The sequence below is a fragment of the Gossypium hirsutum genome, chromosome A06 (assembly GCF_007990345.1).
Source record: "Gossypium hirsutum isolate 1008001.06 chromosome A06, Gossypium_hirsutum_v2.1, whole genome shotgun sequence".
Lineage (NCBI taxonomy): Eukaryota > Viridiplantae > Streptophyta > Magnoliopsida > Malvales > Malvaceae > Gossypium > Gossypium hirsutum.
In genome coordinates this window covers 15,675,605-15,687,666 of record NC_053429.1, presented here as the reverse complement: position 1 = coordinate 15,687,666, position 12,062 = coordinate 15,675,605, and the positions used below count along the sequence as shown (strand labels likewise).

General features: G+C 38.1%; 2 non-coding genes across 2 annotated transcripts; one reads left to right on the top strand and one right to left on the bottom strand.

The window, feature by feature from the left end:
- Positions 1-692: 692 nt before the first annotated feature.
- On the bottom strand, positions 693-799 carry LOC121231246 (small nucleolar RNA R71). Its single transcript, XR_005929310.1, has one exon. It is a non-coding gene; the product is annotated as a small nucleolar RNA R71 (small nucleolar RNA).
- Positions 800-8,228: 7,429 nt separating this feature from the next.
- Positions 8,229-8,334, top strand: LOC121231097 (small nucleolar RNA R71). Its single transcript, XR_005929165.1, has one exon. It is a non-coding gene; the product is annotated as a small nucleolar RNA R71 (small nucleolar RNA).
- The last annotated feature ends 3,728 nt before the right edge of the window (positions 8,335-12,062 follow it).

Below are 12,062 nucleotides of genomic sequence, written 5' to 3'. Positions count from 1 at the left end.
TTAGGAACGCTAAATTTTTATTGCTTTAGCCATTTATTTTTCTTGCAATTTAATTAATTTTATTATTATTATTACTAATTAATTTACTTTTTCTTTCTCTTAGCAGGTTTTTATAGTTTATGACTAGAAGAAACTCGTCAGGACCATTACTTTCTGACGAAGAAATCGATCGAATAGTTCGTAGAAACCAAAGAGAAATAAGGTGAAGCTTAAGATACACAGAGAACGGGCAAGAAGACGATACTCAACCTCCAAGCGAAGAGATGGCTAAAAACCAAGGCAATCAGCTACCTCCTGTAATTGCGATTAATCAAAATCCTACTCCACGCGCTATGTATGATTATGTTAAACCTTCTTTATCAGGAACTGAATCTAGCATAGTTAAACCTGCTGTAGCTACAAATACTTTTGAATTAAAACCTAACAATATTCAGATGATACAACAATTTGTTCAGTTTGATGGTTTGCAAGAGGAAGATCCCAACGCTCATTTAGCAAACTTTCTGGAATTTTGCGATACATTTAAAATCAATGGCGTTTCTGATGATGCCATTCTTCTTTGGTTATTCCTTTTTTCATTGAGAAACAAAGCTAAACAGTGGTTGAACTCATTACCACGAGGGTCAATTACTACTTGGGAACAAATGACCGAAAAATTTTTACGAAAATATTTTTCGTCGGCTAAAATGGCTAAATTACGTAATGATATCTCTTCTTTTGTGCAGATGGACTTAGAAACACTTTACGATGCATGGGAGAGATACAAAGATCTATTGCGAAGGTTCCCTCACCATGGGTTACCTCTATGGCTGCAAGTTCAAACATTCTACAATGGTATGAATCCCTCGACAAGACAGATGATTGACGCAGCTGCTGGAGGAACCATCACCAACAAAACACTTGAAGAGGCTTATGAATTCATTGAAGAAATGTCACTGAATAACTATCAGTGGCAAGTCATGAGGACTAAGCCAACAAAAACAATCGGCGTTTATAACGTCGTCTCAGTTACTATGCTGTCAAATCAGGTAGAACTTCTCAATAAAAAGATTGATGCTTTACTTGGTTCTAGGCAGGTATATCCAGTAATGAGGTGTGGCTCAAGTGGAGGAGGTGTGCATATAGAATATCAATCCTTCAATCCTACAATCGAAGAGGAACAAGTCAATTATATGGGTAACAATAACTTTAGATCTCAAAATAACTCATACAGTAATACTATAATGCAGGTTGAAGGAACCACCTAAATTTCTCCTAGGATGGTCAAGAGAATCAAAAGCCACAAAATCCTCAGGGTTTTCAACAGCCACCTTATCAACAAGAGAAGAAACCAAACCTTGAAGAGATACTCTCTAAATTCATCTCAGTGTCAGAAACCCATTTCTGAAATACCGAGACAGCACTTAAAAATCAACAAGCATCGATCCAAGGGCTCGAAACTCAAATAGGCCAGCTATCCAAACTAATCTCCGAACGACCACAAGGTAGCTTACCAAGTAATACTGAACCTAACCCAAGGGAACACCTCAATGTAATTAGTACTCAAGATAAGGAAGGATTCATTGCGCCTGAGCTAGAATTGATGCAAGAAACTATGGTGAGCAAAGGTAAAAGTGAGATAAGTCATAACAAAATGGTGAATGAAGAATATAGACCTCGTGTCCTATGCCCTAACGCGACAAGGAAAGACCGCTCAGACGAACAATTCGGTAAATTTCTCAAACTTTTGAAAAAATTACATATTAACTTACCGTTTATTGAAGCTCTGTCGCAGATGCCAAATGTAATGAAATTTTTAAAAGAGCTTTTAATAAATAAGCGGAAGTTGGACGAAGCGTCGCATATGGAGCTAAACGCAGTCTGCTCAGCTATTCTACAGAATAAGCTACCCCACAAATTGAAAGATCCAGGGAGTTTTGCAATTCCTTACTTAATTGGTAGTTTAGATATAAATCATGCATTAGCTGATTTAGGGGCTAGTATTAACGTCATGCCTTACAGAATGTTTAAGCAACTAGGTCTTGGGAAACCTAAACAAACTAGGATGAGTATTCAATTGGCAGATAAAACTATAAGATTTCCTAGGGGTATTATTGAAGATGTACTAGTAAAAGTAGATAAGTTCATATTTCCCGTTGAATTTATTGTTCTAGACATAGAAGAGGATAATAACACCCCTTTGATTTTAGGAGGCCCTTTTTAGCAACTGCTAAAACAATTATTGATGTTTGATCGCGTGATTCGTAACAAGTAATAAATATTTATAATAAAGATCAAACCTAGACTAACTATTATCATGACGAAAAGGAAAGCGCACCTATCGAACAATAGTATAGTAATGGCAAGACCAGGATATCGTACCCAAGGGAACCAAAAGTACTAGTAATAACTATCTTTTTATTATCTAGCCTAAGAATAAAAGGGTTTGTTTTAATTAACTAATTATTTAAACTAAGAACGCACAGAGAAAATATTTGGGGAATTGCTTTTGGGAAAATCGATTGACTTGAGATAATACCTAAGGAAAAATCCACCTAGACTTTACTTGTTATTCTGGCTCTGAATTGGACGATTTATTCATTCAACTTGTTCCGTAGAGATCCCTAAGTTATGTTATTATCCCTATTCAAGACTAATAATGTCTAATCCCTAGATTAAATAACCGAGGCATTTCTCTAATTAACACTTTAGGGTTGCATTAACTCGATCTATGGATCCCCTTATTAGGTTTCACCCCAATCCAGCAAAATCTTGTCACCTTATTTCTAGGCGCTCAATAAACTCCGCTTAATTATGGCAAATGTACTCTTAGACAGGTTCTATTCATCCTCTGAATAAGAGCGTGTCTTGAATCAGTATCCTGGGATATTAAAACAAGAATTAAGAACACATAATTAAGAACAAGTTAAATATTTATCATACGATTCAGAAAATAATAACAAGATTCGTCTTAGGTTTCATTCCCCTTAGGTATTTAGGGGATTTAGTTCATAACTAAAGATGAAAACATCTCAGAAGAATAAAGAATACAAAACATAAAGAAAACCCAAAACTCCTGAAGGGGAATTGAGGAGAGATCTTCAGTCTTGATGATGAATCCGGCTTCTGAGATGGATCAATCGGCTTCCTTGGGGTAATTCCTTACCCCTATTCTCTGTCTCCCATTTTCTCCTCCTCTAGTGCGTATTTATAAGCTTTGGAATGCCTAGAAACCCTCCAAAGTGGCTTTTTTTCAAATTGGACTGAACTTGGGCTCAGCAGGGACACGCTCGTGTGACACGGCCGTGTGACGTGATTGCCAGGCCGTGTTCGATCCGTTAAATTGCACACGATCGTGTGGGTCAATGGCTAGGCCGTGTGAATCGTGAAAGCCTTGGTCGACACCCTCGAAAGACACAGGCGTGTGAGTTGCCCGTGTGGCAAGGCTTAAGCCATGTCATCTTCTCGATTTGGTCCTTTTTGTCCCTTTTTGGCTCGTTTTTGGCTCCTTTTGACTCTTGATGCTCTCCTGAGTACAAAACATGAAATTAAAAAATTCACCAATTCTAATGAGAAATCATCTATAAAATGTATTAAACATGGGGTAAAAATATGTATAATTTACGGTTTATCAAATACCCCCACACTTAAGCATTTGCTTGTCCTCAAGCAAAATTTTCAACTCTTAATCAAAATAAATCCTTCTCAACTTATAATTTCTATCAATAATATCTCAAATTAATCCATAGGTAATCATATATTGAGAATTTAACTAAAAGAACATAAAAGTTTCAATCATTCCAAGTTGAGCATTTTATCCCTAAAATATAAGTGTCTAACTAGAGTAATTACCTTTAATTCAGAATATCACAGAGTTTTACATCCTCACTAAAGATTCACTCAAATCACTCGAGGTGTTTTAAGGACAATAAAGGAAGCACTCAATAGTCAATAATGGAAAGTCATTACCATAGGCTTGTATGAAAATCAAATCTCCACCACTTTAATTTTAAGATGATACATCAATCAAAAGGTCTTTAGAGGGTTGTAATGAGGCTTGGTTAGGGGGTGTGGTCACAAGCTGAAAGAAATGGTTAGAATCGAGATTGAATTGAAAAGTTGCCTAACTAGAAAAATAGTTAATCTTCACTTGCGTACAACAAAGCTTCTCTTGGAATATGAAATTATAGATATGCATACATAGTTGTGTTTTTTTTAAGAACAAGTTAAATAATATAGACTAAATATCAAGAATGAAACATAGCTAGGCAATCCATTCAACTCAAATCTCGACAAAAATAGGGATTAATTTAGGGGATTTCAACAATAATGGGTTAAAGGTTAATATTAAGGGTAATACAAGAATTGGTTTGTTGGGCTCAAGGGGGTTTACTAGGGGTTAATTGTGGAGGTAGGCTTTTCATGGCATGAGTGGGTTAATCCTAAGTGCCTTAATCATTTTGATATATCAAATCAAATGGTGTGGTCTCGACATGCATAATCAAGCAAGTTCTAGAATAACAGTTCAATACTGACGCACTCAAAGCAATAATAAAATAGAGCATGAAAGGATGAATAGATGCTCAAAAATCTCACAAAAAATTATGGCTTTTTGATTTTTAGACTTGTGAATTCTAATTCAAAGTAATACCTAGACTTGGGGAAACAACCTATAATTTAATTTCTTAAAAATCAACTTATCATGCTTGATTCTCTAATGTCTTAAAGTTTAAATAATCAATGCATAAATCCCTATGTTTTAATTCAAAATATATCAATCAAAATCATAAATCAATTAAAATTTATCCTAAATATGATATGCGAGTTTTTCATGAGAACACGGTGATTATTCAGGGATCTTTTTCTAATAGTGAAATAAATACCCCCCACACTTAAGATGTACATTGCCCTCAATGTACAATGATAGATGTTAGAGAATAAAAATAAGATAGGGAGAGAAGTGAAACTTCCTGTATGATGAATTCCTCGAACTTAGAGTTTTGGAGAGTGATAGGTTTGAGAGTGGAGGAGGATACTCTGGCAGTTGTAGAGGTTCATTAGGCCATAAGTCTTGTGCCAAAAGAATATTATATCTAGTGGTAGCTATGGTCGTGGTCGAGCAGGACATGACAGTCGTGGAGAACCTTCCCCGGTGAGTTGTAGTTCCTATGTGATGATGAGCTTAGGAGTTCTATATAACTACGATAAAATTAAGAACTTTTTAGGAGATATTAGGAAGTATAAGGATTCAAAAAGAAATAACCGAAATAAAGAATAAAAATAAAATTCTAAAATCTAATAAAAATAACAGAAATAGTTTCAATAATAAGTAAAAACAGAAAATAATAAATAAATATTTCTAAACATCTTCATCGCTGGATGGTTAACGAGGCGGGACTGGCGATGAGATGGGAAGGTGCTGACAACTCTGCTGTAGAGTAGTATCAATGTTGTCAAATTGTTGAAAACACTGAAGCTCGAATCGGATGAGGTGCTCAGAGATGTTAGCATGTGAAGCTGCCACATGAACTGGACAAGAGGGTAGTGGTAGCTGAGAATAGGGATCAGGGAGTAGAGAAGGGGAGATTTCAGCTAGGGCTTTTGAAAGGAATAAGAAAATGAACAGTGATTTGCTTATATAGGGGAGGGCCACACGACCTAGGGCCACGCCCGTGTACTTATGAGGGTGAGCCCGTGTGTTTCAAATTTTGCAATTTTAGGTCGTGATGGCTATTCTCCCACGCCCGTGTGTCTTAGGCGTGTGTGGTACACGGCCATATCGCACGGTAGTACCTAGTGTTGTTCGCTTCTCCCATGCCCGTGCTTTATGGTAGCACGCCCGTGTATTATTGTACACAGCTGAATGGCACGGGCGTGTCGCACGCCCGTGTTTAAGAAACAAAATCGAGCCTTGTCCCTAGCACGCTCGAGGTTTTCTATCCCCACGCCCGTGTTTTTCCTATCAAGTTCACTCACGGCCATGTCGCACGGCCGTGGGGATTTATCGCACCCCGTGTTTTGGGGAAATCATGTCCTGCTTCAACACGGTCGTATCGCACGGCCGTGTCTCTTCCCCTGTTTGGCTACGACTTTAGGCACTTCCATGTGCCTGGCCGTGTATGCTGAAAAACTTTGCAATTCAAAGACTAAGTTAATTGATTCTAGGTGTGAGAAGTTAAAAATAAAGAAATCAAAATATGTTAGTGCTCGGGTTGCCTCCCGAGAAAAGCTTATTTATAGTCTAAGCTCGACTTACCTCTCCGTTGATTTATCATGGTGGTTTGAGGATTTCATACTCTTCGTTCCTGCTGTCAATCTTAAAATAAGGTTTTAATCGGGTGTTGTTTACCTTAAAAGTACTGAACTTGGGATGACTTACCTCAATAATACCGAATGGGAAAATATTGAGTACCGTAAGAGGGATTTCCTCATTTGGTGTGGTAGTGACAATGTGGGGATCTGCGGTATCCAGTAAGACTTTATTGCCAACCTAAAGTTTATTAGGAGAGGTATCGGGCTTGTTTTGGTGTAGTTTTGGTTTATCACGTGTTCTCGGTTTGTGTGCTCGCCATTCATCTAGCTCATCTATTTGAAGCCTTAGTTCCTCATGGGTGTCTTTGTTCTCTACATGATAATAGTGCACTATCTCCGTTGTCTTGGTTCGAGGAGGTTCCTGCAAGGATGATTAAGTATTAATTTTTTCATCGACAGGTTTTATAACGTTTTCTTGAGTTTTAGAGGTTTTGACTGAGTTGCGTGCTTGAAGTGTTACTGCGTCGTCATCTGCACGAAGTGTTAGCTCTCCTGTGCCTACATTAATAATGGTTCTGGCAGTTGCTAAAAAGGGTCGTCCTAAAATTAAAGGTACCTCGTTATCCTCATCCATATCTAAGATGACAAAGTGTACTGGGTATATAAATTTATCAATTTTAACGAGAACATCTTCAATAATACCCTTAGGAAATCTAACTATTTTGTCAGCCAATTGTATGCTCATCCTAGTCTGTTTGGGTTTACCGAGACCTAGTCGTTTAAACATTTTATATGGCATAACATTTCTACTTGCCCCTAGATCAGCTAAAGCATTATTCACAGATAAACTACCAATTAAGCAAGGAATTGTAAAACTCTCTGGATCTTTCAATTTGTTAGGTAGCTTATTCTTTAGAATAGCTGAGCAGACTGCATTGAGTTCCACATGCGATGTAGCATCTAATTTTCTTTTATTGGTCAGAAGTTCCTTTAAGAATTTTGCTGAGTTAGGCATCTGCGAAAGAACTTCAATAAAGGGCAAGTTAATATGTAATTTCTTTAAGATTTTGACAAACTTACCGAATTGTTCTTCTATTCTGTCTTTCGTCATCGCTTTAGGATATGTCACACTAGGTTCATGATTCGTACTTACCTGTTTGTGATCATTATTGTTTACCTCTTCTCGTCCTTTGTTCATCGTGTTGTTTTGTTGTATTTCTGGCTCGGGTGCAATGAGTCCGTCCTTATTTTGAGTTCTAATTGCATTGAGGTATTCCTTCGAATTAGGTTCAGTATTACTTGGTAGGCTACCTTGTGGTCGTTCAGAGATTAGTTTGGACAGCTGGCCTATCTGAGTTTCGAGTCCTTGGATCGATGCTTGTTGATTCTTAAGTGTTGTCTCGGTATTTTGGAAATGGGTTTCTGACACCGAGATGAATTTAGAAAGCATCTCTTCAAGGTTCGGTTTCTTCTTTTGTTGATTTGGTGGTTGTTGAAAACCCTAAGGATTTTGTGGCTTTTGATTCCCTTGACCACCCTAGGAGAAATTTGGGTGGTTCCTCCAACCTGCATTATAGGTATTACTATATGGGTTATTTTGAGATTGGAAGTTATTGTTACCCATATAGTTGACTTGTTCTTCTTTAGTTGTAGGATTGAAGGATTGGTATTCTGTATGCACACCTCCACCACTTGAGTCACACCTCATTACTGGATGTACCTACGTAGAACCAAGTAAGCCGTCAATCTTTTTATTGAAAAGTTCTACCTGATTAGAGAGCATGGTGGCTGAATCGATGTTATAAATGCCGGTTGTTTTTGTTGGCTTAGTCCTCATAACTTGCCACTGATAGTTATTTAGTGACATCTCCTCTATAAATTCATAGGCATCTTCCGGTGTTTTATTGTTGATGGTTCCACCAGTAGCTGCGTCAACCATTTGCCGAGTCGAGGGATTCAGGCCATTGTGGAATGTTTGTACTTGAAGCCAAAGTGGTAACCCATGGTGAGGGCACCTTCTTAGTAAGTTCTTGTATCTCTCCCATGCATCGTAAAGTGTTTCTAAATCCATCTGCACAAAAGAAGAGCTATCATTATGTAATTTAGCCATTTTAGCCGGCGAAAAATATTTTAGTAAAAATTTCTTGGTCATTTGTTCCCAAGTAGTGATAGACCCTCGTGGTAACGAGTTCAACCACTGTTTAGCTTTGTTTCTCAGTGAAAAGGGAAATAACCGAAGACGAATGGCATCATCAGAAACGCCATTGATTTTTAATGTATCGCAAAATTCTAGGAAATTTGCTAAGTGAGCGTTTGGATCTTCATCCTGCAAACCATCAAACTGCTGTATCAGCTGAATAGTGTTAGGTTTTAATTCAAAAGTATTTGCAGCTACAGCAGGTCTAACTATGCTAGATTCAGTTCTGTTAAAGAAGGTTTAGTATAATCATAGATAGTACGTGGAGCAGGATTTTGATTAGCAGTAATTGCAGGAGGTAGCTGATTGCCTTGGTTTTTAGCCATCTTGCCGGTTGGGGTTTGAGTATCGTCTTCTCGTTCGTTTTCTGTGTATCGTAAGGTAGGCCTTATTTCTCTTTGATTTTTGCGAATTGTACAATTGATTTCTTCGTCAAAAATTAATACTCCAGACGGGTTTCTTCTAGTCATAAACTATAAAAACCTGCCAAGAAAGAGAAAAAAAGTAAATTAATAAATAATAAAATAAAATAAAATTGCAAGAAAAATAAATGGCAAAAGTAATAAAAATTTAGCGTTCCTAATATTTTAGTTCCCCGGCAACGACGCCAAAACTTGATCGCGTGATTCGTAACAAGTAATAAATATTTATAATGAAGATCAAACCTAGACTAACTATTATCACAATGAAAAGGCAAGCGCACCTATCGAACAATAGTATAGTAATGGCAAGACCGAGATATCATACCCAAGGGAACCAAAAGTACTAGTAATAACCATCTTTTTATTATCTAGCCTAAGAATAAAAGGGTTTGTTTTAATTAACTAATTATTTAAACTAAGAACGCACAGAGAAAAGATTTGGGGAATTGCTTTTGGGAAAATCGATTGACTTGAGACAATACCTAAGGAAAAATCCACCTAGACTTTACTTGTTATTCTGGCTCCGAATCGAACGATTTATTCATTCAACTTGTTCCGTAGAGATCCCTAAGTTATGTTATTATCCCTATTCAAGACTAATGACGTCTAATCCCTAGATTGAATAACCGAGACATTTCTCTAATTAACACTCTAGGGTTGTATTAACTTGATCTATGGATCCTCTTATTAGGTTTCACCCTAATCTGGCAAAATCTTGTCACCCTATTTACGCAACCAACTCTGCTTAATTATGGCAAATGTACTCTTAGACAGGGTCTATTCCTCCTCTGACTAAGAGCGTCTCTTGAATCAGTATCCTAGGATATCAAAACAAGAATTAAGAACACATAATTAAGAACAACTTACATATTTATCATACGATTTAGAAAATAATAACAAGATACGTCTTAGGTTTCATTCCCCTTAGGTATTTAGGGGATTTAGTTCATAAATAAATAAGAAAACATCTCAGAAGAATAAAGAATACAAAACATAAAGAAAACTCAAAACTCCTGAAGGGGAATTGAGGAGAGATCTTCAGTCTTGGTGATGAATCCGGCTTCTGAGATGGATCAATCGGCTTCCTTGGGGTAATTTCTTACCCCTATTCTCCGTTTCCCCTTTTCTCCTCCTCTAGTGCGTATTTATAGGCTTTGGAATGCCTAGAAACCCTCCAAAGTGGCCTTTTCCGAATTGGACTGAACTTGGGCTCAGCAGGGACATGCCCGTGTGAAACGACCGTGTGACGTGATTGCCAGGCCGTGTTCGATCTGTTAAATTGCACAAATTCATGTGGGTCAATGGCCAGGCCGTGTGAATCGTGAAAGCCTTGGTCGACACCCTCGAAAGACACGGGCGTGTGAGCTACTCGTGTGGCAAGGCTTAAGCCGTGTCATCTTCTCGGTTTGGTTTGTTTTGTCCCTTTTTGGCTCGTTACAAAACATGAAATTAAAGCATTAGGAGCATCGAATTCACCAATTCTAATGATAAATCATCCATAAAATGCATTAAACATGGGGTAAAAATATGTATAATTTATGGTTTATCAATGTTGGCACAGATGAGCTTACACTTCGTGTGGGAGACAAAACGATCACCCTTCAAGCTCGTAATTCTGGCATCACATCGAACATTGAAGGTAATAGTCCACACCAGACAATATGACACAACCTACTTTACAGAAATTGAGTTTCAAAGAAGTTTACGAGCCATGTTCCAGCAATGATAGAGGACACATTCATGAAGAACGAAGGCTATAGATAGAGGAGTTAGATGAATGGCAAGCACTTAAACCAAGAACACACGATAAGCCAAAATTACGCCAGAAGGAGTTCGATACCGCTCCAAATCAACTTAAGGTTGGTGATAAGGTCTTATTAGATGCCATAGATCCCCACATTGTCACTACCACAACGAATGAGGAAACCCCTCTTAAGGTACTCAGTATTTTTCCATTCGGTATGATGGAGGTGAGTCATCCCAAGTTTGGCACTTTTAAGGTAAACAACACCCGATTAAAACCTTATTTTGTTGAGATTGACAGCAGGAATGAGAAGTATGAACTCCTCGAACCGCCATGATCATACAATGGAGAGGTAAGTTGAGCTTAGACTATAAACAAGCGCTTCTCTGGAGGTAACCCGAGCACTAACATTATTAATTTCTTTAAATTTTGGTATTTAACTCCTAACCTACTAATAGAGATCTTGAATACAGGTGTTTCCACAGAGACACGGCCAAGCACACGGGCGTGCTTAAGGCCGTGTGAAAATAGGGTAAAAGATTTTCCTAACACGGGCTACGATAAAATGCCACGGCCGTGCGACATGGTCGTGGTCGAGCCTGCCAAAACAACACGGGCGTGCGACATGTCCGTGTGGAAGACCCGTGGTTGAAGCTGAGGAACTAGCACGGGCGTGCGACACACCCGTGTCTAACACCCGTGGTAGAACCTGTTAAAATAGCACAGGTGTGGGGATTAAACACACGGGCGTGGGAGAAGTGAATGAAGCTAGACACGGCCGTATGAACCCACATGCCCGAGGAACACAGGTGTGTACTAAATGTCAAAACGCGCCCAAATTTGAAATTCGTGAATCACAAGGGCTGAAATTGGGGAACACGGGCATGTACCATAGCCGTGTGCCCCAAAATCTATAAATAACTTGTACTATTCACTTTCTTCTCCATTCAAAAGCCCTAACCCTAGCCGCTGTAACTCCACACAGCCCCCTACCACGCCCGTGCGCTGCCTCCAACTTCGTTTTTAAAGCTCAATCTCTCTCCATTAGCATTTGTTTACTCATTTCACTTCTATTTTACTCATTATTTTTAACACCCCAAACCAAGCCCAGACGTTATGGCCAGATCTGACGTGTCACATGGACTTACGACTTAGTATGCATTCGCTGGTTTAAGTGATTGGGGTGGTCTTTGTAAAAACAGCGGTTGAATGAAAAGCCGGTTTATCAATCTTTAGGCTATCCATTTGTTGTGCTTGTTGAGTCTTGAAAATGTTCATTAATTTTGAAAACCCGCGCAGCCTAACACTAGTAGTTTCGTCATAGTATAAATATAATCAGAAAATAAAACCATAGCGGAAAAAAGAAATTTAAATAGCGGCCTTATTACAACTTAAAACCTAAAATTAAATCAGAATATAAAAATAATAAAAATAAACTAACATAGAAAAACCAACTTTGCAGATAATG